Source organism: Gorilla gorilla, chromosome 15, assembly GCF_029281585.2.
Source record: "Gorilla gorilla gorilla isolate KB3781 chromosome 15, NHGRI_mGorGor1-v2.1_pri, whole genome shotgun sequence".
NCBI classification, from domain to species: Eukaryota; Metazoa; Chordata; class Mammalia; order Primates; family Hominidae; genus Gorilla; species Gorilla gorilla.
In genome coordinates, this window is record NC_073239.2 from 15,054,378 (window position 1) to 15,079,174 (window position 24,797).

General features: G+C 34.4%; 1 protein-coding gene across 7 annotated transcripts in view; it reads right to left on the reverse strand.

Moving 5' to 3' along the window:
- The window catches only part of LRFN5 (leucine rich repeat and fibronectin type III domain containing 5), a 297,873-nt gene that overhangs the window by 213,433 nt on the left and 59,643 nt on the right, over positions 1-24,797 (reverse strand). The window lies entirely within an intron of this gene.

Genomic DNA, 24,797 nt, shown 5'->3' on the forward strand with positions numbered 1-24,797 from the left:
AATACTGATATATACACTAATATTGATGAAACTCAAAAAGGTTGATGATTATTCATATGAAATTCAAAAATAGGCAGAAACAAGCAAAACTAATCCACAGTGTTAGACATCAGAAAGTATTAGTCTCCGGGAATAGTAAGGAATGGGGATAATCTGGAAAGTGAAATAAGGAAAATGAAAATATGAAATTGTTCTATATGTTGCATAGTGTGGTGGTTAAATAAAGTACACAATTGTTAAAAAATCACCAAACTCATCATTTAAGATCTATGTATTTTAATGTCTATAAAATATAACCCAAATTTTTAAATGTTACATATAAATTGTATATGTATATGTATATATATGTATATGCACAATTGCACCAATAACATAAACATTCTTTTCAAATACATATGGGAAGTTTAGCAAGCGTGACCAGTGATGGGCTTCTAAATATCATTAAGCATTGAAATCATAAAGAGTTTGTTTTCTGACAACCGTAAAGTTCAGTTAGAAATAATAACAGACAACTAAAAGTTCCAAATATACACGTATATAATTCATAGGTAAAATGTGATAGCTTGATGAAAGTTAGAAAATATTTTGACATGAATCCTGATGAAAATTTAAATTATAAGGAATAGATGTAAATTAATTGTATGAGGAAGTTTGTAGCTTAAAAGCACATGTCAGAATAGAAAAATGATTTTTAAAAATCAATTATTTAAGTATAGAGCTGAAAAAAATGTTCAGAGTAAATTAAGCCTAAAATAAGGCAGAAGAAAGTGCATAAATAATAATGACAAAATTTAGTACAATCAAAAATAAACGCTCAACAGAGAAAACAGCAAACTCAAAATCTGTCTCTATAAACAGACATAAAATTGATTAAATGCATAAAACATAGGAAGAATAAAAGAGAAACAGTATAAGTGTTTCTCTTTTATTCTGTGTCAGGAATGAAAATTGGCTTATCACTAATAAGCCTAAAAATACTAAAAATATAAACAAGAGTTCACACAAAATATGAGCAATCAAATGAAAAAGATAAAATGTTTAAACAATAAAACTTACGAAGTTTGATATAAGGGTAAATAAACAATCTGAATGTCTTTTATTTATTTTTTCTCACCGAATTGCTCCAGTTATAATCTCCAATACAATGCTAAATTAAAGAGAAAGAGTGGACTTTTCAATATTTTACCTGATTTGGAGGGAAACTGTTCTTTCACCAAAAGATATAAATTTAGCTGTGGGTTTTTCATAGATGTCCTTTATTAGGTTAAACAAATTCCCTTCCATTATTTATTTGGTGAAGGTCTTTATCCTGAAAGGACATTAAATTTATGCTAATTTCTTTTCACTTTTTTTGAGACAGAGTGTTGCTTTGTCACCTAGGCTGGAGTGCAGTAGTGAGATCTCGGCTCACTGCAACCTCCACCTCCCAAGGGTGCAAGTGATTTTCATGCCTCAGCCTCTTGAGTAGCTGCAACTACAGGTGCACGCCACCATGCCCAGCTAATTTTGCATTTTTAGTAGAGATGATGTTTCATCATGTTAGCCAGGCTGATCTTGAACTCCTGGCCTCAAGAGATCCACACATCTTGGCCTCCCAAAGTGCTGGGATTAATTCCAGGGGTGAGCCACTGCACCTGGCCAAAATGTTTATTTCTTTATTTACTTTTGTACTTATTGAGATGGCCATTTTTTTCTTTTAATTATACATGCCTATGATGAATAGGACTTGGTTATGAAGTACAAATTTTTTAAAAATATTGCTACATTTGGTTTGCAAGTACTGTGTTCAAGGTTTTGGCATCTGTATTCATAAAGAAGAGTTTAAAATTTATTTACTTGTTTTTGTTTGGTTTTGGTATGAGGGTAATTCTGGCATCCTATTTTGAAAAGAGAGTTTGTAAAAAGTTAGCATTCATAATTCTTTCAATGTTTTTCATAGTTCAAAAGTGTATTATTAGGGACCTAGGCCTTTTCGGTGGGTAATTTTTAAAATACTAATTTTATCTTTTTACTTGTTATAACCTTAATTAGATTTTTCATTTCATCCTGAGTCAATTTTAATAATTTTTGTCTTTCTAGGAACTTATTTATTTCATCTAAGTCATTTAATTTGTTTGCGTAAGCTTTTAATAGCATTCTTTTAAAAAAATTTCTGTAAGATCAGTAGTGATTTTCTCTCTTTTGTTTCTGTTTTTCTGTAATCAAAGTCATGTTTTCTTTTTATTGGTCAATAAAGTGAAAGATTAGTCAATGTTGTTAATCTTTTCGAAGAACCAAATTTTGGTTTTGTTGTGTTTGTCTATCGTTTTTCTGTTTTCTACTTCATTTATTTATACTTTGCTTTCCGTATGACTTTCCAACTATTTGCCGTGTTCAATATTCTCTTCTCTTTTCTAGCTCCTTAAGGAATAAATTTAAGTTATTGATTTGAGAGCTTTCTTCTTTTTAAAATTCATTATCATTATCATCATCATCATTATTTATTATTTATTATTATTATTTTAGAGATGGGTTCTCACTCTGTTGCCCAAACTGCAGTGCAGTGGTGAGATCTCAGCTCACTGTAGCCTCAACCTCCCAGGGTCAAGTGATCCTCCCACCTCAGCCTCCTAAGTAGCTGGGACTCCAACTACAGTCATACACCCCAACACCCAGCTTTTTTCTTTTTCCTTTTTTTTTTTTTTTTTCTGGTAGAAATAGGGTCTCACCATGCTGCCCAAAATGGTGCTTGAACTGCTGGCCTCAAGAGATCCTTCTGCCTCGGTCACTGACAGTGCTGAGATTTCAGACATAAGTCACTGTGCTTGGCTTCTTTAAATGTAGGCATTTCCAGGTCTACATTGACCTCTGAGCATTGTGCACTGCTTTAGCTGCATCTCATAAATTTTGGTATCTCATGTTTTGTTTTGTTTTGTTTTTTTCCCATTGATCTCGAATTATATCCTAATTTTCCTCATTTTTTTTCTTTGACCCACTGGTAATTTAGAATTGTTTGGTTTAAATTTGTGTATTTGAACTTCACGAATTTCTTCCAGTTGATGATTTATCATTTAATTACATTGTTATTAGGAAAGATATTTTGTAGAACTTCAATCCTTTTAAATTTACTAATTTATTTTTAAATTTTTTATTTTTAATGTTTGTGGTGGGTATGTTTATGGGGTACATGAGATATTTTGATACAGGCATACAATGTATAATAATCACATCAGGGTAAATAAGGTATCCAGCACCTCCAGCATTTTTCCTTTCTTTATGTTACAGACAATCCAACTATACTCTCTTAGTTGTTTTTAAATGTACAATAAGTTATTATTGACTATAGTCACCCCATTATGCTAGCAAACAGTAGATCTTATTCATTGTATCTAATTATATTTTTGTATCCATAAAGCATCCCCGCATACCCACCCACCAACTACCTTTCCCAGGCTCTGGTAACCATTATTCTACTGGCTATCTCCATGTGCTCAACTATTAATTTTTAGCTCTCACAAATAAGTGAAGAAATGTAAAGTCTGTCTTTTTGTGCCTGGTTTACCCCACTTAACATAATAATCTTCAGGTCCATCCATGTTGTTGCTGACAAGATCTCATTATTTTTAAAAGCTGAATAGTACAAGCTTTTCTTTTTTTATTGTTTTTCTTTATTTCTTCTAAAAAAGGGGGATACATGTACAGATAGCGCAGGTTCTGTACATAGGTATACGTGTGCTCTAGTGGTTTGCTGCATCTATTAACCATCCTCTAAGTTCCCTCTGTTCAAACCCCAACCCCCAGCAGGCCATAGACTGTGTTGTTCCCCTCTCTGTGTCCATGTGTTATGAGTGAGAACATGTGGTGTTAGGTTTTCTGTTCCTTTGTTAGTTTGCGGAGGATGATGACTTCCAGCTTCATCCATGTCCCTGCAAAGGACATGATCTCATTGCTTTTTATAGCTGCATAGTATTCCATGGTGTATATGTAGCACATTTTCTTTACCCCGTCTATCATTGATGGACATTTGAGTTGGTTCCATATCTTTGCTATTGTAAATAGTGCTGCAATAAACACGTGTGCATGTGTCTTTATAGTAGAATGATTTATATTCCCTTGGGTGTACACCAAGTAATGAGATTGCTGGATCAAATGGTATTTCTGGTTCTAGATCCTTGAGGAATCGCATTACTGTCTTCCACAGTGGTTGAACTAATTTACTTTACCACCGACAGTGTAAAAGTGTTCTTATTTCTCCACAGCCTCGCCAGCATCTATTGTTTCCTAATTTTTTAATAATTGCCATTCTGACTATAGTGAAATGGTATCTCATTGTGGTTTTGATTTACCTTTCTCTGATGATCAGTGATGTTGAGCTTTTATTCATGTGGTTGTTGGCTGCATAAATGTCTTCTTTTGAGAAGTGTCTGTTCATATCCTTTGACCATTTTTGATTTTTTTTATTGTAAATATGTTTAAGCCCCTTGCAAAGTATAAACATTAGACCTTTGTCAGATAGGTACATTGAAAAAAATTTCTCCCATTCTGTAGGTTGCCTGTTCACTCTCATGTGCTGGTAACATTCCTTCTGAAACTATTCCAAACAATTGAAAAGGAGGGGCTCCTCCCTAACTCATTTTATGAAACCAGTATCATCCTGATACAAAAACCGGGAAGAGACACAACAAAAAACAGAAAACTTCAGGCCAATATCCCTGATGAACTTCGATGGGACAATCCTCACTAAAATACTGGCAAACTGAATCTAGCAGCACATCAAAAAACTTATCCCCACGATCAAGCTGGCTTCATCCCTGGGATGCAAGACTGCTTCAACATATGCACATCATTAAATGTAATCCATCACACAAACAGAATCAATGACAAAAATCACATTATTATCTCGGTAGATGCAGAAAATGCCTTTGATAAAATTCAACATCCGTTCATGTTAAAAACTCTCAATAAAGTAGGTATTCATGGAACATATCTCAATATAATAACTATGACAAACCCACAGCCAATATCATATGAAATAGGCAAAAGTGGGAAGCATTCCCACTGGAAAACTGGTACAAGACAAGGATGCCCTCTCTCACCACTCCTATTCAACATAGTATTAGAAGTTCTGGCCAGGGCAATCAGGAAAGAGAAAGAAATAAAGGGTATTCAAATAGGAATAGAGGAAGTCGAGTTTTCTCTGTTTGCAGATTACAAGATTTTATATTTAGAAAACCCCATCGTATCAGCCCCAAAACTTCTTGAACTGATAAGCAACTTCAGCAAAGTCTCAGGATACAGAATCAATGTGCAAAAATCACAAGCATTCCTTTACACCAACAATAGGCAAGTAGAGAGGCAAACCATGAATGAACTCCCGTTTACAATTGCTACAAAGAGAATAAAATACCTAGGAATACAGCTAACGGGGGATGTGAAGGGCCTCTTCAAGGAGAACTACAAACCCCTGCTCAAGGAAATAAGAGCGGACACAAACAAATGCAAAAATATTCCATCCTCATGTCTAGGACGAATCAATGTCATGAAAATGGCCATACTGCCCAAAGCGATTTATAGATTCCATGTTATTTCCATAAAACTACCATTGATATTCTTCACAGAATTAGAAAAAACTATTTTAAATTTCTTATGGAATCAAAGAAGACCCCATATAGCCAGGACAATCCTAAGCAAAAAGAACAAAACTGGAGGCATCACACTACCTGACTTTGAACTATACTACAAGGCTACAGTAACCAAGACAGCATTGTAGTGGTACCAAAAACAGATACATGGACTAACGGAGCAGTACAGAAACCTCAGAAATAACACCACACATCTACAACCATCTGACCTTTGACAAACCTGACAAAAACAAGCAATGGGGAAAAGCCCTTTTATTCAGTCAATGGTGCTGGAAAAACTGGCTAGCCATATGCAGAAAACTGAAACTGGACCCCTTCCTTACAGCTTATACAAAAATTAACCCAAGAGGGATTAGAGACCTATATGTAAAACCCCAAATCATAAAAACCTTAGAAGAAAACCTAGGCAATACCATTCAGGACATAAGCATGGGCAAAGATTTCATGACAAAAATGTCAAAAGCAGTTGCAAAAAAGCCAAAATTGACAGATAGGATCTAATTAAACTGAAGAGCTTCTGCAAAGCAAAAGCAACACATTTTTCTTCATCTGTTTGTCTGGTAATAGGCATGTGGGTTTCTTTAAAATCTTGGTTATTGTGAATAGCGCTTCAATAAATACGGGGGTGCAGATATCTCTTCAAAAAAAAACTGATTTCCTTTCTTTTGTGTATATAACTACCAGTGAGATTGCCAGATAATATAGTAGTTCTATTTTTAGTTTTTTTGGGGAATCTCCATACTGTTCTCCAGTTCTTGTGCTAATTTACCTTCCCAACAACAGCGTATGGAGGGTTCCCTTCTCTCTACATCTTCACCACATTTGTTATTGCCTTTTGGATAAAAAGCATTTTAACTTGCGCAAGATAGTATCTCATTGTAGTTTTGATTTGCATTTCCCCAGTGATTAATAATGCCTAGCACCTTTTCACATACCAGTTTGCTATTTGTATGTCTTCCTTTGAAAAATATCTATTCAGGACTTCTGCCCATTTTTAAATCAGGTTTTAGATATTTTCCTATAGAGTCCTTTGGGCTTCTTACATATTCTGGTTATTAATGTCTTGTCAGATGGATAGTTTGCAAACATTTTCTCACATTCCCTGGATTACCACTTCACTTTGTTGACTGTTTCCTTCGCTGTGCAGAAGCTTTTTAACTCACTGTGATCTCACTTTACAATTTTTCCTTTGGTTGCCTGTGCTTGTGGAGTATTACTCAAAATATCTTTGCCCATTCCGATGTCCTACAGTTTTATTTTACTAGTTCTATTGTTTTACGTCTTAAATTTAAGTTTTTAACCCATTTTTATTTGATTTTTCTGCATGGCAAGTGATATGGTTTGGCTGTGTCCTCACCCAAAATCTCATTTTGAATTGTAATCCCCACATGTTAAAGGAGAGACCACGTGGAGGTAACTCAATGATGGCGGTGGTTTCCCACATGCTGTCTTGTGATAGTGAGGTTTCACAGGATCTGACAGTTGTATAAGAGTTTGGTAGTTCCTCCTGTGTTCATTCTCCTTCCTGCTGCCTTATAAAGAAGGTGCCTTACTTCCCCTTTGCCGTCCACCATAATCGTAAGTTTCCTGAGGACTTCCCAGCCATGCTGAACTGTGTGTCAGTTAAACCTCTTTCTTTTATAAATTACCCAGTCTTTCACAGCTCTTTATAGCGGTGTGAAAATGGAATAATACAGCAAGAGATAGGGGTCTACTTTCACTTTTCTGTATACGGATACCCAGGTTTCCAGGCAACATTTATTGAAAAGACTGTCCTTTCCTCATTGTCTGTTCCTGGCACCTTGGTCGAAAATAGTTCACTGTAGATGTATGAAATTGTTTCTGGATTCTCTATTCTGTTCCATTGCTTTATGTCTCTGCACTATGTTGTGTGGGATACTATAGCTGTGTAGTATAATTTGAAGTCAAGTAATATGATTCCACCAGTTTTATTCTTTCTGTTCATGACAGCTTTGGATATTCTGGGTCTTCTGAGGTTCCACATAATTTTGGGGATTGTTTTTTTCTATTTCTGTGAAGAATAACATTGGTATTTTGATTGGGATTGCACTGAATCTACAGATTACCTTGGGCAGTATGGACATTTTAATAATACTGATTCTTCACATCTATGAGCAGAGAATATCTCTCTATTTTTGTATATCTTCTTCAGTTTCATTAATCAATGTTTTATAGTTTTAATTGTAAAGGTCTTTCACTTCTCTGGTTAAGTTCACTCCTAAGTATTTTATGCCATTTGTACCTATTGTAAATGAGGTTACTTTGGTGATTTTTTTTTTCAGATTGTTTGCTATTGGCATATAGAAATGCTACTGATTTTCATATGTTGATTTTGTATCCTGAAACTTTATTGAACTTGTTTATCAGTTCTAATAGTTTTTGGTGGAATCTTTAGGTTTTTCCAAATATAAGATCATATCATTTGCAAACAAAGATAGTTTGACTTATTCCTGTCCAACTTGGATGGGCTTTATATCTTCCTCTTATCTGCTCTAGATAGGACACCCCATACTACGTTGAATAACAGTAGTGAAAGTGGGTATCTTTGTCTCATTCCAGATGCTAGGAGAAATGTTTACAGTGTCCCCCAATCAGTATGATACTAGCTGTTGGTCTGCCATACCCAGCTTTTATTGTGTGGCATTATCTTCCTTCTATACTCAGTTGTTTGAGATATTTTATCACGAAGAGATGTTTAATTTTATCAAAGCCCTCTCAGCATCAATTGAAATGATCATATGGATTTTTTCCTTCATTCTATTGATAGGATGTATCACATTGATTGGTGTGCAAAAGTTGAACCATCCTTGCATCCCAGGGATGAATCCCATTTGGTCTTACTGAATAATATTTTTAATGTATTGTTGAATTTGATTTGCTAAAATGTTGTTGAGGATTTTCATATCAATGTTCAGTAGGAACACTGGCCTGTGTTTAATTTAATTAATTAATTTATTTACTGCTGTGTCTGTCTGGTTTTGGTACCAGGGTAATACTGGCCTCACAGAAGGAGTTTGGAAGTATTTCCACCCTCTCCATTTTTTGGAATAGTTTGAGTAGGATAAATATTAGGTCTTCTTTAAATGTCTGGGAAAATTCATTAGTGAAATTATCTGGTCCCTGGCATTTCTTTGCCAGGATACTTTTTTGTTATGTCTTTAATCTTGTTACTTACCATTGCTCTTTTCAAGTTTTTAATTACTTCTCATTCAGGAAGAACCAGGAAGAACCTTGGTAGATTGTATGTTTCTAGGAATGTATCCATTTCTTCTAGATTCCAATTTATTGGCATATAGTTGCTCTAATAATCCTCTGAATTTTCTTTATCAGTTATGATGCCTTCCTCTTCATCTATGATATCATTTATTTGGGTCTTATCTTTTTTTCTTATGTAGTCGAGCTAAATATTTGTCAATTCTGTTTGTCTTTTCAAAAAAATAACTTTTCATATTTTGTATTAGTTACTTTCATTTCGATTTCATTTATTTCTGCTCTGATCTTTATTATTTCATTTTTCTACTAATTTTGGCTTTGCTTTGCTTTTGTTTTTCTAGTTTTTTCCATAAAAAAATTAACTAATAAGTAAACAGATAACTAATAAAAACTCTAAACTTTAACTTTGTCCTCCCACTTTTTAATGTTTTGTTGTTTCTGTTTGTATCTTATTATACTGTCTATGTCTTGACAAGTTGTTGTTGTCATAATTATCATTATTATTATTATTATTTTAAGATGAAGCCTTGCTCTGTTGCCCAGACTGGAGTGTAGCGCCATGATCTTAACTCACTGCAACCTCCTTGTCATTATTTTTTATTGGTTCATTGTTTAGACATTTTACTTATGATAAGAGTAGGTTAGGCTGGGTGTGGTGGCTCATACCTGTAATCCCAGCACTTTGGGAGGCCAAGGCAGGCGGATCACTTGAGGTCAGGAGTTCTAGACCAGCCCGGACAATATGGTGAAACCCTGTCTCTACTAAAAGTACAAAAATTTCCAGGCATGATGGCGCACGCCTGTAATCCCAGATACTCAGGAGGCTGAGGCAGGACAACTGCTTGAATCCGGGAGGCAGAGGTTACAGAGAGCAGAGATCGGGCCACTGCACTCCAGCCTGGGCTCCATCACAAAAGATAAATAAATAAATAAATAAAATAAAATAAAATAAAATAAAATAAAATAAAATAAAATAAAATAAAAGAGTACTTTATATATCACAGTTACAGTGTTATAATATTCTGTGTTATCCTGTGTACTAACTTTTACTAGTGAGTCTTGTACCTTTAGATGATTTCTTATTGCTCATTAACATCCTTTTCTTTCAGTCTGAAGAACTCCCTTTAGCATTTCTGGTAGGACCCTTTTGTTATTTATGAAATCCCTTGGCTTTCATTCATCTGGGAAAGTCTTTATTTCTCCCTTATATTTGATGGATATTATTGCTGGATATACTATTATAGGATAAAGTGATTTTTTATTCTGTTTGGTTTTGTTTTCCTTCAGCACTTTAAATATGTCATGCCACTCTCCCCTGGCCTATAAGGTATCCACTGAGAAGTCTGCTGTCAGAGGTAGTGGAGCTATATTTTATGTAAATTGTTTCTTTTCTCTTGTTCATTTTAAAATCTTTTCTTTATCCGTGATCTTTGGGAGTTTAGTTACTAAATGTCTTGAGGTGGCTTTATTTGAGTTAAATATACTTGGTGTTCTATAACCTGCTTGTTCCTAAATATTGATATATTTCTCTAGGTTTTGGAATTTCTCCTTATTTATCCCTTTGAATAAACTTTCTACCCACATTCTTTTCTTACCTCCTCTCTAAGGCCAATAACTCTTGGATTTGCCCTTTTGAGGCTATTTTCTAATAGGTGTGCTTCATTTTTAAAATTATTTTTCTTTCCTCTCATCTGATTGTGTATTTTCAAATAGCCTGTATTCAGACTCGCTAATCCCTTCTTCTACTTGATCAATTTGGCTGTTAAGAGACTGTGACACATTCTTCATTATGTCAGTTACATTTTTATTTCCAGAATTTCTGCTTGATTCTTTTTAATTATTTCAATCTCTTTGTTGAAGTTGTCTGATATGATTCTAAATTGCTTCTTTTTTTTTAACTTAAATTTTGTTGAGCTTCCTTGAAACAGCTAGTTTGAATTCTCTATCTGAAAGATCACATATCTGTGTCTCTTCAGGATTGGTCCCTGGTGGTTTATTTAGTTCATTTGGTGAGGTCACGTTTTCCAGGATAATCTGGATTTCATCAGTTTCTGGAATTAAAGAGTTAGGTATTTATTATAGTCTTCACAGTCTGGGCTTGCTTGTACCTGTCCTTGGGATGTCTTTCCAGGTATTCAAAGAGACTTGGAGGTTGTGATCTAAGCTTTTGGTCACTGCAGCTATATTTGCATTAGGGGGCACCTGAAGCTCAGCAATGCTGTGGCTCTTAAAAACTCACAGAGGGACCACCTTGGTCATCTCTGATAAGATCTGGAAGAATTCCCTTGATTACCAGGAAGATACTCTTGTTCTCTTCCCTTTCTTTTCCCCAAACACATTCTCTCTGTGTGTCTCAAGCTGCACAGAGCTGAGGGAGGAGTGACACAAGCACCCCTCTGGCCACCACCATTAGGAATGCACTGGGTCAGACCTGAAGCCATAACAACACTGTGTCTGGGCCAAAGGCTAGAGTAACCAATGCCTGGCTACCGCCTATGTTTGTTCAAGGCCATAGGGCTCTACAATCAGCAAGTGGGAAAGCCATCTGCTCTTGTGTTCTTCCACTCAGGGTGGCAAGTTCCCTTTGGTCCCAGGCAGGTCCAGAGATGTTGTCCAGAATCCAGAGCCTGGAGTTGTAAACCTTAGGGATCTACCTATTGTTCTATTCTACTGAGGCTGATCTGGCACCCAAGCCACAAGAGTGAAGTCCTTCCAACTCTTCCCTCCCCTTTCCACAAGCAGTAGGGTCTCTCCTCATGGCCGCCACCACCCCAGGCCCTCAGCCACTACTGCCTGGCTACTGATGATGTTAGTTCAAGGACCAAGTGCTCTTTAGCTAGCTTTTGGTGAATGCTGCCAAACCTGGGACTTTCCCTTCAGGGGAGTGGTCTCCCCTCTGTCCCAGGGAAGGTCCAAAAATGCCATCCAAGACCCAAGGCCTGGAATCAAGGACTCCAAGTGCCTGCTTGGTTCTCTACTCCATTGGTGCCGAGCTGGTACCTAAGCAGTAAGAAAAACTCCCCTTTACTCGCCCTTTTCTTTTTCTCAAACAGAAGGAGTCCCTTTCTGTAGCTACCACCGCTGGGAATGTGCTGGGTCACACCTGAAGCTAGCACATCCTTGAATCTCACAGAAGGCCATAACAAGCACTACCTGGGTACCACTGCTTATTATTCAGGGCCTAAGGGCTCTTTAGTCAGCAGGTGATGAATTTTGCCAGTACTGGGCCATTCCCTTCAAAGACAACATGTTCCCTTCTGGCCCAGGATTTGTCTAGAAACGTCATCTGAGACCTAGTGCCTGGAATAGGGGTCTCAGGACTCTGCCTGATGCCTTATCTTACTGTGGCTTAGCCGGTATACAAGTTTCAAGACAAATCCTCTTTACTCTTCCCTCACTTCTCCTCAAGCAGAATGAAGGAGTTTCTCACAGAGCTGCTAGCTGTGCTGCCTGGTGTTAAGAAAGTGGTGTCATATTAACTCCCTTAGCCACCCTGGCTTGTGTTTCACTGCGTCACATGGCTGCTAAGTCCATTGGCTTTGAGCCCAGCACAGCTCCAGAAATTGCCCAGGAATTGCAGTCCTTGTGGCCTAGACTGCCTTTCAAGTTTATTTAGAACCCGAGAGTACTTTAGTCCACAGTGGTGGGGCTTGCCAGAACTCAGGTTCCAACCCCTGGGATTGATGATTCCCCTCTGGCTAGAGCTGGTGTAAATACTCACTCCATGGGCACCAGCTGAGTTCTGCCTGGTGTTGCATTCTGCTGAAGCACTGAGTTCCAATGCAAAGTCTCATAATCACCATACTCTACCTACGCCAAGGTCACAGATTCTTTCTCTGTGCCGTGAGACTGTTGCAAGAAGATGGGGGAGGTGTGTGTAGGTGATTCAAGACTGTCTTTCTTACCCTTTCCAATGACTCTTTCAGTAATATGAAGTTAAAACCTGGTACCATGACTGCTCATACGATTTTTGGTTTTTAGAAGGTGCTTTCTTGTGTGGATAGTAGCTCAATTTAGTGTTCTTACAGGGGTCAAGGATGATTTTTGGAAGCTCCTATTCAGATATCTTGCTCTGCCTCACTTTCCTCTTTTAAATTTATTGAGACTAGTTTATCCACCTAAGATGTTATATATACTGGGAATTGTTAAGACGCACTTTAGAAGAACTTATATTCTTTCATTGTTGCGTGGCATGTTCTATAAATGTCTGTTAGGTGTAGTGGGCAAATGATATCATTCAAGTCTTTATTCCTTTGTTGATCTTTGATTGTTATATCCATTATTGAAAATGGGGTATTGAAATCCCCAACTATTATTGCTGAATTGTCTATCTCTCCCTGCAATTCTATTAGTTTTTGCTTCATAAATTTGGGCCTCTGTTGTTAAATGTATATATATTTTAATCAAATTTGAGAAGTTTTCAACCATTATTTGAATATTTTCATATATATGGCATATACATATATGGAATATATATATATATGTATATGTATATGTATGTATATATGCATGTATCTTCCAGGTAGAGTGATCTTTTTAACATTATAAAAAGTCCCTCAGTATTTCTAATAACATTCTTAAGTGTATTTTGTCACATATTAGTATATCCACTCTAGCTCTTTTTTAGTTGTTGTTTGCATGATATAGCTTTTCCATCCTTTCTCTTTTCACCTAATTTGAAATGTGTCTCTTATAGACAGCGTTTAGTTGAATTTTTAAGTTTTCTTTTTAAATTATCATGACAATCTCTGACAATATTTTCATTAGATTGCTTAATTCATTCACATTTAAATTTATTATCAATATAGTTGCGTTTATATTGCCATTTGGTCTTCTGTGAATTTATCATACTTAGGGTTAATTGTACTTCCTGAGTTTGTAGACTGATTTTTAAAAAATCAAATGTGAGAAGTTTCAACCATTGTTTGAATATTTTCCTATCCTACTCTCTCTCTTCTTCTTTTGATACTCACAATATATATATATATATTGTATGTCTAATGGTGTTTCACATTTCTCTTATTCAATTTTCTTTATTGATTTTATCTGTGTTCATTGGAGCACATAACTATTATCTATCTCAAAGTCTGCTTATTCTCTCTTCTACAAACTCTAATCTACTGTTAAGCCCTCTAGTGAAGTTTTTGTTTTAATTATATTACATTTCAACTTCAGAATTTCCATTTGATTCTTTCAAACAAGTTGCATCTCTTTATTAATATTCTGTATTTTATGAAGCATTTCCATTATACCATCCTGTAATTTTTTAAAGCGTGTTTTTTCTTAGTTCTTTAAATATAATTATAATAGTTTCTTTGATATGTTTATTTACTAATTCCACCTTCAGAAGAAGTTTCTACTGCCTGATGTGTGTGTATGTGTGTGTGCGTGTTAGATTTTTCCTGTTCCTTTGAATGCTTTATAATTGTCTTTCTTTAAAACTTGATATTTTGCTAATAGATTGTAGTGACTCTCGTTATTCATCCCCTGCAGGTGGTAGCTGTTGTCTACTTGGCCATTTTGTTTATGTGTTTAGTTACTTGACTGAACTAATTCTCAAAGTCTATTTCCTTAACTATGTTTAGCCTCTCATACCTCTGCCAGATTTTTTTTCCCCTTGTTTTTCCCCCTTTTCTCCTTGTTTTTACTTTTTTTGCTCTACTACCTAGGATGTGTTCCTGGATTGGCATAAGCCACTTACTGGTCAAAACTTATGTTTAATCACCAGTTATAATTTTACCTTTTGTCTCTGGATGCATGTGTGTTGTGCAGGCTGATAGCACATATCAGAAAGTTTTCATTTTCTGGTCCCACATTTGGTGAGGATCTCAAAATGTGTAGCATATTTCATCCCTCTCTCATTGCTTCCAAGAAGGTACAGCTTGAGAATGCACAGTCTTCCACATCCACAGGGATGTCTGTGATGATATTTTAAAGACTAGCTTCTCAGGAGTCACCCTTGGGGCAGAATAGCCTATTTGTACAATAGTGCATGATCAGTGGTTTTAAACCCTTGAGTCAGGAAGACTTTTTGCCCCATATTTATAGGTCTTTTGTGCAGGTTGGTGGATGCTTTCAAGTCTGTTCCACATCTTTCTCTAATTGCTCTTCAGTGGATGCTGCCTAGAACATAGGAACAACATTCTCCAGACCCCGAGAGTTGACTGAAACCCTGGGAGGGTTCTTCTTAGTTGTCTGTTTCCCTGGTTCTCACCACCACTGAATTTTTTGTTTCTTTGACATTTTGTTCATTATCAAAGCTTCCAGCCTCCTCTTAGTTTCTCTCAACCAAGATGCCCACTGTTCTTGACACACTCTTAGGTAAGGAGTTCTCCACTCTCTTTTGCAAAGTCAAATCCTTCAACAGTGGCTTCTAAGCTTAAGGTCTGCCTTTTTTTTCTAGGCAGAGCCATATAGGCCACTGCTGCTTTTCCCAAGGTAATACTCTTGATCTGCAGAGTGGGCACTAGCAGTGAGCACCACAAGGGGAAGTAGCCCCTGGTCTTCTCAGCTTGCTTCTTCAGAAATGTGGAACTTCTGCTGTAGAAGGTTGAGAGAGGGGAATTCAAGAGACTACATACAAAAAGAAGATACAGTCACTGAAGGGGCATTTGCTGAAATATGGCTTCTGCAACATTTGGCAGGAGGGTGATGAGAGACACTGTCAGCCTGCCCCTCCCAGGGTGAAACCATAGCCCCAGACTGGATGTAGGGAAAAGGGAGCTTTCCCTTCTTGGTTGCTCACACCCATCTGTATTATGGAGCTGCTGGTGGTGGGGTGGTAATAACGAAGCAAGTCATAAACAAAGCAGCCCCTCACTGTTTTTATAAAGGTATTGTAGATTTTCTCAAATGAATGTTTATCTGTTTGCTGAATGCCCTTTAGGTAATTTTCACAGGCTTTAGGTGATTATCATTTTTATAATTTTCACTGGTTAAATTATTGTTTTGCTGGAGAGAGTTCTGCAAAGCTCATTATTACATTATGTTGGAAGCCAACTGATCATCATTAATATTTGTAAAGCAGAAATTTCATTTAGTCAAATGTGGGCAGGGAAATAAAGGCTTATTCATTTAGGCCCTCATATGCAATAAATACAATAAATAACAAAATCATAAAAATCTCATATATTTAACTTAGAGTAGATCTTTCATAAGCATGGTGTAGAAGAAAAATAGGATATATTTATATAATATGATACAATATCCAGTGTTGATTAAATTGTATATTCTTAGTTTTGTCCCTATTTATTTTAAAGGCATAGATAAAAACAATCAATCATTAAAATAATTCCTACTATTCTGTGTGTCCATCATTTCTCTTGAAGAAAATACATGTGTTTACATACTCAAAAGTCTATAGATAGTTTCAGAGGCTTTCTGTGCCTCTTGAAACCCATCCACAAATCCCAGGGTAAGGATTCCTGTATTTAAGGGCGATTCAATGAGTTTCATGTAAAAACAGAGAGATATTTTGGTTGAGAGAGTGATAAAGATTAAAGGTTATAGCTTTTCAAAACTTGAGTCCATGAAATGGGTGCATGACACATAAGAAATTTGTTACTTTATTGATTCTAACAGTCTACTTCTGAAAGACATCTGAGCACCCAGACATTAGATGAAATCAAATAACTAAAAACATCATCACTACTCCTAAGAAGTATTTGATTAAAAGCTAAGTATAATTTTCAGTCCACTGCCATTAGATATCTAGTTGAAGTACACAGAGAAGTATATATCAAAAAGGAGGCACTTAAACTATGTTCTGAAAAAAGAATAGAATTTTAATAAATAAAGAGAAGGAGGAATGATATCTTACACATGAGACACAAAGGAACCTATGGGAGAAATCAAACAACTTTGACACTTCAAAAAAGAAGGTAATAAAAATAGCTAATAAATCAGAGTACTTCCTAATGCCAATTGTATTTCTAAAACAAGTTACATGTGTTATCCTAATTTAATCCTAACATCCAGTGAGGTAAGAAGGAATGCTTATTATTCCAATTTAAAAAATAAACAGAAGGAGGAAGCTAAGAAAGGAATATTTGCCCTAAGGCACCTAGTAGAACCAGAATTTGAATACAGATTAAACTTCTGGCTTATGGAAAGATAACTATTAAGAATCAGGTAAATAAGTATGGGTAGACCTTGAACATGGTTAGATGCTTAGTAAATAGGTTTTGAATCAAGATTTGGCTATGAAATATTTGATCTCATGGCTGGGCGCAGTGGCTCACATCTGTAATTTCAGCACTGTGGGAGGCCAAGGCGGGCGAATAACCTGAGGTCAGGAGTTCAAGGCCAGCCTGGCCAATATGGTGAAACCCCGTCTCTACTAAAAATACAAAATTAGCCGGGCATGATGGTGCACACCTGTAATCCCAGCTACTCTAGAGGCTGAGGCAGGAGAATAGCTTGAACCCAGGAGGCAGAGGTTGCAGTGAGCCTAGATAGTGCCATTGCACTCCAGCCTGGGCAATAAGAGGAAACTCCATAAAAAAAAAAAAAAAAAAAAACGAGAAAAAAAATCTCTCCTCCACACCCACACAATAGTGAGCTATTGGAAGTTCTTGAGCTTGGAAGTGATACCACGAAGTAATATTTTAAGATTTAATTAACCACTTTGTTTGAAAAGAGGTGAATTGTTCAAAGTGGTACTGCAAAGAAAATAAAGATTAATTGCTTGATGAGAGACTGGAGTGAACAAATAAAGATGACAAGCTTAAATAGCTAGAAAGATGTCAGAGCAACAAACAAAGAAATTGTTAGGAATGGGGTAAAATATTTTAAAGAGGAAAATATTAGTGTGTTGCCCTTCACTTTTAGATTAACATAATTATTAGTTTGCAATTGACATTATATTTAAACTTTAGGAAGAAAAGTCCATATTCTCATCTTAGATGATTACGATATTGAGAACTTAATTTCTTTTTAAACTATAAAATGCCTTGATAATATTAATTTCTTTTCATGACTTTGTAAAGTAGACAAATAGACATTCTATTTTCAAAGAAATCCCATATTAGAAAATAAATTTCCTTTACAAGCATGACTTTTGCAGTCTAATAATTAAAAGAAAATTAAATATTAATTTTATATTCTAAATATTAATGGTTACTCTAAAAATACATGTTAATATATCTTAGTTTGAAACTTTCACATTCTATTTTGCTAACATTGTTGTCCTCAAAGAAAAGCCAGTTCAAGGTTTTTACAAAATAATAAAACAGAAGCTTTTAAAAGTGAAATAGAACATATAAGAAATAATAGTGTAATGTAATAGAATTCATCATCATTAAGGGAATAATGGCTGGAAGTTAAAAAATAGAAAATTTAGTGTGTTTTTTCCTAGTACTTTGCTTTCTGACATTATGCAAATGTAATTTTCCTAGGTCTTATTTGGCTATCTATTGAAATAAAAATGATGGATAAATCCTGAGCCTGGTTCAGTGAGGAATTACGATTTTATAACTCAACTGGATACAACCAAAGATGAATTTCAAAAAAATTAAATTCAGAGGCCAAAAGGTTCACTCTACCCACATAATAAATAAAATTAATAGTGTTATAAGTGGCTTGAAAGATAAGCTACATAAATATAATTTTTATTTTGAATTTCTCAAAGGGATATTTTCCTAATTAAACATTTTATAATTCAATTTATTGATTTTTAAATAGGTAATGCATTTAAACTGTCATAAATCAAAAACATATACAAATTATATAGTGAAAAGTTTTCATCTCATCTCTATGCTCATATAACTAATTGTCATGTATCACCTTTAATAATATATATTCTTCCTTCCAGGGGTTTTTTCTGTGTGTGTGTGTATATATATATGTAATATATATATACACACACACACACACACACACACACACAGAATGTATATATATACACAAAATGTATATATAGAATGTATATATATACACAAAATGTACATATATACAGAATGTATATATATACAGAATGTGTGTATATATATACAGAATGTATATATATACACATAGAATGTATATATACATGTATATATGTATGTATATACAAATATACATCAATCAATGTATGTATATATGTATGTACATATGTATGTATATATGTGTATATATATGTATACATACATACAATGTATGTATATATGTATATATACACATATATACATACATATATGAAGGTATAGATATGTATGTGTGTATATATGTGTATATATAGATGCATATAGTAAAACACATTTTATTATACATTTTTGTATTGTTATTATATTTTATATACTGCATAGCAAATTTTTTTAACTATATTTTTTAACTATATTTTTAACTATTTTTTTCTTTAACTATAACAAATTTTTTTTATTTAACTGTATAGCTTGAATGCTTTTCCACATTTCCATATAGTGAGTTTCTCTACTCCTTTTTTCAATTATTAGAGTCAGAGAGCATTCCATTTTATGAGCATACTTTAATTGGTTTAACCATCAAATACAATGGAAATTTAAATTATTTCTGATATTAAAATAATGTTAAGTGAAAATTTCTGTGCCCGTATTATTTTATGCATATGCAACGATAGAACTGCAATAAATTCCTACAATAAGAAATGGCTAAGTCAAAGTGTGTACATTGTTTCACTAACTATACTTCTTTCAAAATTGTCCTACATGTGAAATGTATTGCTTACATTCCCACAAGCAACAACCATGCCAATAGTATGTGTTAAGCTTACAGATGCCTATCAATCCAACAGAAAGAAAAACAGTTCAAAAAAAAAAGTTCAATCATTGTTGCTTTAATTTGAATTTCTAATAGGATTCTAATGTTAGATATAATTTTCTATATGAAATAACTATTTTACATTTTCTTGTATTAAATATCTGTCTTTTTTGTATTGGTTTAAACTTTGTTTTGTTTTTGACTTCTAGAAAATCTTAGTCATATTTTCCCTTTCTGTGTTATTAATTGCAAATAATTTTTCATCTTTCCTTTAATTTTTTTTTCCCGGACAGATTATTTCTAACTGATTTGTATGGGTTCCAGTTTTGGAGTTGCAGTTATACAACTGCAAGATTATAAATGTCCTCATGTTTTCCTCTTATATTAGTAAGGCTTCATATTTTACATATAAATGTTTTACCTCTTCACATTGGTTTATGGTTTCAGCTATAGATCCTTTTGTTTTGCTATTTGGCTATCCATTTTTCACAAAACCATATATAAATTAGTCACTTAACTTCATGAACAAAATTACACATTTCTATTACATAGCTGCCAAGATTATTCATCCTGATTTTCTACTTTTTTTCTCTTCTTTATATAGATCATAATTGCTTAAGTACATAAGCAATTACCAAGGTGTATGTGTATGCACATTTATATTTATATTTATAAATCGAATTTTTAGAAGAATAAAAGCCAGAGCTACGTTCAACAGATAAAATCCATAGTACTGAATGAAGATAAGCTCATGGGGTTCTTGGCTTCATTATTCTTCAGGATATCCAATTATTACGTAAACGCTGCTTGGTAACTGGTAAAAACATCAATTATAAAAAACTTATTTCAAATCTGAGACTTACTAATTCTAATACAGATGGGGAATTACATAAAGAAAATGTATTCTCACATAAGCTGACATGAAAAGCAGTCTTGGGGACAGCATTTTGTCTGAAAAATTCTGACGTTTTATGGAGTCATGGTTAAAACCCATAACAGCATGTGTAATTAACAGCGATGTTGTTTGAAACTGCTTCCTAAGAGGATTTTGCTGACCCAGGATTTTTTATTTGACTAGGTAGTAATGTGGGATAGGAGGGGTGATACAACATGAGTGAAGGAGAAAAAAAAGAATGCGTAGATATGTGTGATTGTCCAAGGTTATAAATTAGGGAGCTTGGGATAAAAATTGAGTATTGAAAGCAAATTTCAAGTTCCTGAAATTGAATATATAAATATGATCTCTTTCCTAATTCTTCCTACAAAATTTTCAATCTAGATTATAAAAATAAATATAAAAGAGGCTTATTTTGTGATACTCAGACACATAATAAATATGAAGAGTTAAGTGAAAATAATCAAATAGTTTTGATGGGATCTGAGGTACTGATGCAAACTGCAGTAATATAGTTATTAATGGCTATATCTACACAGCAATCACTATATGCTATTCTAAGCACCTCCCTTATATTAACATTTATTTCTCAAGTGAACAAACAAGCAAGATACTGTTATTGCCTCCACTTTATAAGTGAGAGAGCTGAAGCACAAGGTTCGACCTTCCCAAAGTTCTACAGCCAGTCTTGATCCAGCTGTGCAATAACAAAATGAAGAATAGTAACTTCATCACCAGGTTTGGTATGCAGGGATCTCCTAAGGAGCACAGTCAAGATGCCCGTTGCACACTGAAAAATACTTGTATGTTCAAGAATCACAAATAACTAATTATAAATAGGTATAAACTGTCAGAAGCCATGCTCAGTAGTTGTCAGTGTGATTCAGGATTGGGAAGAATAGGATCCAATCTTAATTAAAAGAGAAGGCAGACAGGCCACCAGCATTCCAAAGCTACAGGCCCACTAACAGATACTGGCTAATCAAAGAATTTTATAGATAGAGGTCTACCCATTCAGGATAGGCTGACACTAGGGAAAAAGGAATGTTTAAATTCATCAATGAGGCAGGGATTGATGAGTCTTACCAAAGAACTAGCAATCTATAGATTCAGGAAAGGGGCAGGAGCGTGGACACCAGCAGCCTCTTCTGAGCACTAGAGCTACACATTTCCCTGTCCAGCATGTTAGCCACTAACCACATGGAGGTGAACTGACAATTCAGTTCCTCAATCACACGAGGCACATTTCAAGTGCTAGATATAGCAAACATGGCTATGGCTGCTGTATTACACAGCACTGCTAAAATATAACAACTTTATCAGAAATCCTTCTTGCTGAATATAGGATGAATCTATTGATTTAATTCAGGTTTTATCAAGAATTGACTACAATCTAGATGTGTGCAGTAAAAATACCCATGAGAAATTCAGGAATGTAGAATGAGGAAAGAACAAAGCAAAGAGTGATAGCCTACATTACATATTGAAGCCATAAACATTCTTCTCTAAACTAACAGTTCATCGCTTTCCTTACATTGATCCTGACTACCCACTAATTCTTTGTCTTGTTTTAACCAAAAGTATGAACTATTACAAATTCTTAAAGCTTAAATACAGCTTTTGCTCTAATTGTTAAAATAAAATTATTAGACTGTAAAGTAGACTTTTAAAAAGTGAAATAAGAAATAGAAATACAATAAAAATCCTACAAAACTCTATAACGTTGTATAATCATTATGTTCTTACTCTTGTAAAGAAATATCAAAAATAAATTGTGAATCTATATGGGTCAAATTGAAGGAAGAGTACATTTATTGCAATTTAGGTTAACTAACACTGTTGCATAGCCTTCCCTCCTTAGATCTAGCTAGCACTTCTCATCTCTCTTTTCTGTCACTCTTGGGCAGTGAGAAATGGCTGAAGAGCTCATCCAAAGAACTTCATATTCCACAAAAAAATTTAACAGGAACAAGACTTTATCTTGGCCTTTTTATTTCTGTTAGTTGGACAATGCCTTAGCCACGAAATTGAAACCTTAAAAGAATGAAATCCAAGTATAAAATGTTTTATCTATTGAAAATTAACTCTATGTTGCATTTTTCCACATAAATGTGCATGCTTCCTACTTAAAAATAGCGAGGAATTACAGAAAAAAATGAAAAATCTATAGTATGAATCATTTTGCCATTTAGCAGGAGTAGTCATCATGATTTGAAATATTCATCCAGAATGCTAAACACTAAGATGGATCATCTTTGCTGAGTAGTGTGGCCCAGTGCAGGATACTTTAAACATTATAAATATCCATCTCCGTTGCTGAAAAGTGGGGATAATACTAGTAATTTTCACTAAGGCTAGAATTTTTCGAGATTTTTTTTAATTGGCGAGCTCTTTCAAATAATTGCTAATGTCTTGTAACCACAAGTGCTCTTCAGGGCTGCAATAAAATGAGAAAAAGTAGAAGCAGAGATTAAACACATCACTCATCAGTTTTATTTCAAAGGTACCTAGACAAATTCAGATAAGATAATTTTTAAAACTCTTGAAATATGTGATTTCTGTTGCCTCTAGCCCCTTTTTAATGTTAGTAAAATGAATTTTTATGTGAAGAAAAGAGAATGCTAGTTAAAATTTAAAGGATAAATGGTCTCTGAAAGAAACTGTCTTGTTTAAAATGAAATATTCATACACTAATACACAACTATTTAATACACGAAATACAGAAAATATTCCTTGACAACAAAGTTAGTAACCCAAGTTTAACGAAATATTCAGTCATAATTGAACATAAAACGACATAAAAATAAAATTTTACATAGTAATATAATTGGATTTAAATTATAATTAGAAATGGCTAAATATATCTGTTATTATAATTTAAGTGAATAAGATGTATCGGGTCTACACATTAAAATTGAAGTGAGCACTTTAAAAAATGCCCAGTTTTCCTCTACGTATGGAGCTTCAACTTATCCTATTAGTAGCTTTTGAAATAAGAGATTATATATTTATGTTAAAAATGTCAGAGCAGTAAGAGACACAAACCTAAACAGGATACTATTATAGTAAAGTTTACTTGTTCATGAGCTGAAAATCCCAAATACGTCTGTCTTATTATGATACTTTTACTGTAACTATGATAATTATAATTTCATACCCATATAAAATGTGTTTCACTGCTTAACAATTAATGCTGTCAATCAAAGGAATGAGTTAAGTGCTGGCAGAAAATGCCCAGATGAGTTTCCTGCACTGGATGGAGGGTAGTCATTTCTAAAGTGCACCTAGTTACATTGTTCTATAAATTATCTGAATGTTACCTCTCATCCCTCATTTGTTAGTCCCTTATATAAATTTCTAATTTCTAATTTGTTACTCTTTTTTTTCTTTGTTTTCTTTATCCTTCACATACATAAATTTCTTCACTGGAAAACATTACAGCAAGTGTGTCATTGGTCTTATATCTGGCCATAAGCACCTTCTTGCATAAAACAGTTTTGGAAACCAGACAGCATAAGAAATTTGAGAACATTTTTTTTTTCCAAAAACAGAAAAAAATTGTCAGAGAAGGATGCCAAATTAAAAAATAAACAATTTCAAGTTTTCTAGTCTTGGATACATATAATATTGATATAATAAGCAAAATATATATTTTGAAGAAAATAAGCATTTTAGAAGTCAAAGACAGCAAAATGGTTTACTGACAAATTATCATGTGCTGACCAGCTGGCTGAAATACAATCGTCGGTACCCAGATATTTGGCAGTTATCCTGTGGATAGAATCACTGTCATCACATACAACTTGTCTTCTTGTGTATTGATTTGTGTGGCCCATACCTCAAATCAATCAATACCAACATGTTAGGAGAAAGAAGCTAATCAGAAAAGAATTTTTAAAGAACTCTCTCAGAGTAGAAAAATAATCATTTTTGTGACTGAATGTATATTGCATAATTTTTTGCCTTTTTTTCTTTATGTCATTGGATTAGAGAGGAAATTTTATTTATTTTTCATTATTTCTCAGAGATAGGTTCTCACTTAATTGCATGGGCTATGGTACAGTAGTGTGATCACAGCCCACTGTAACCTTGAGCTCCTGTCCTCAAGCAATCCTCCCATCTCAGCATTGCAAAGCACTGGGATTACAGGCATGAACCATTCTGCCCAGCCTAGAAAGAAAATTTTAAAATGATTTTGTGCTAACATACCCCCAAGTTCTTAAATAAGGACTTAGTTAATTCTCAAACTGGTGAGATTCAAACCTGTTAATATCAGGAGTAGATACCACCAAGAAAAACTGTCACAAGGAAAAATGTACAAAATGATGGCACAG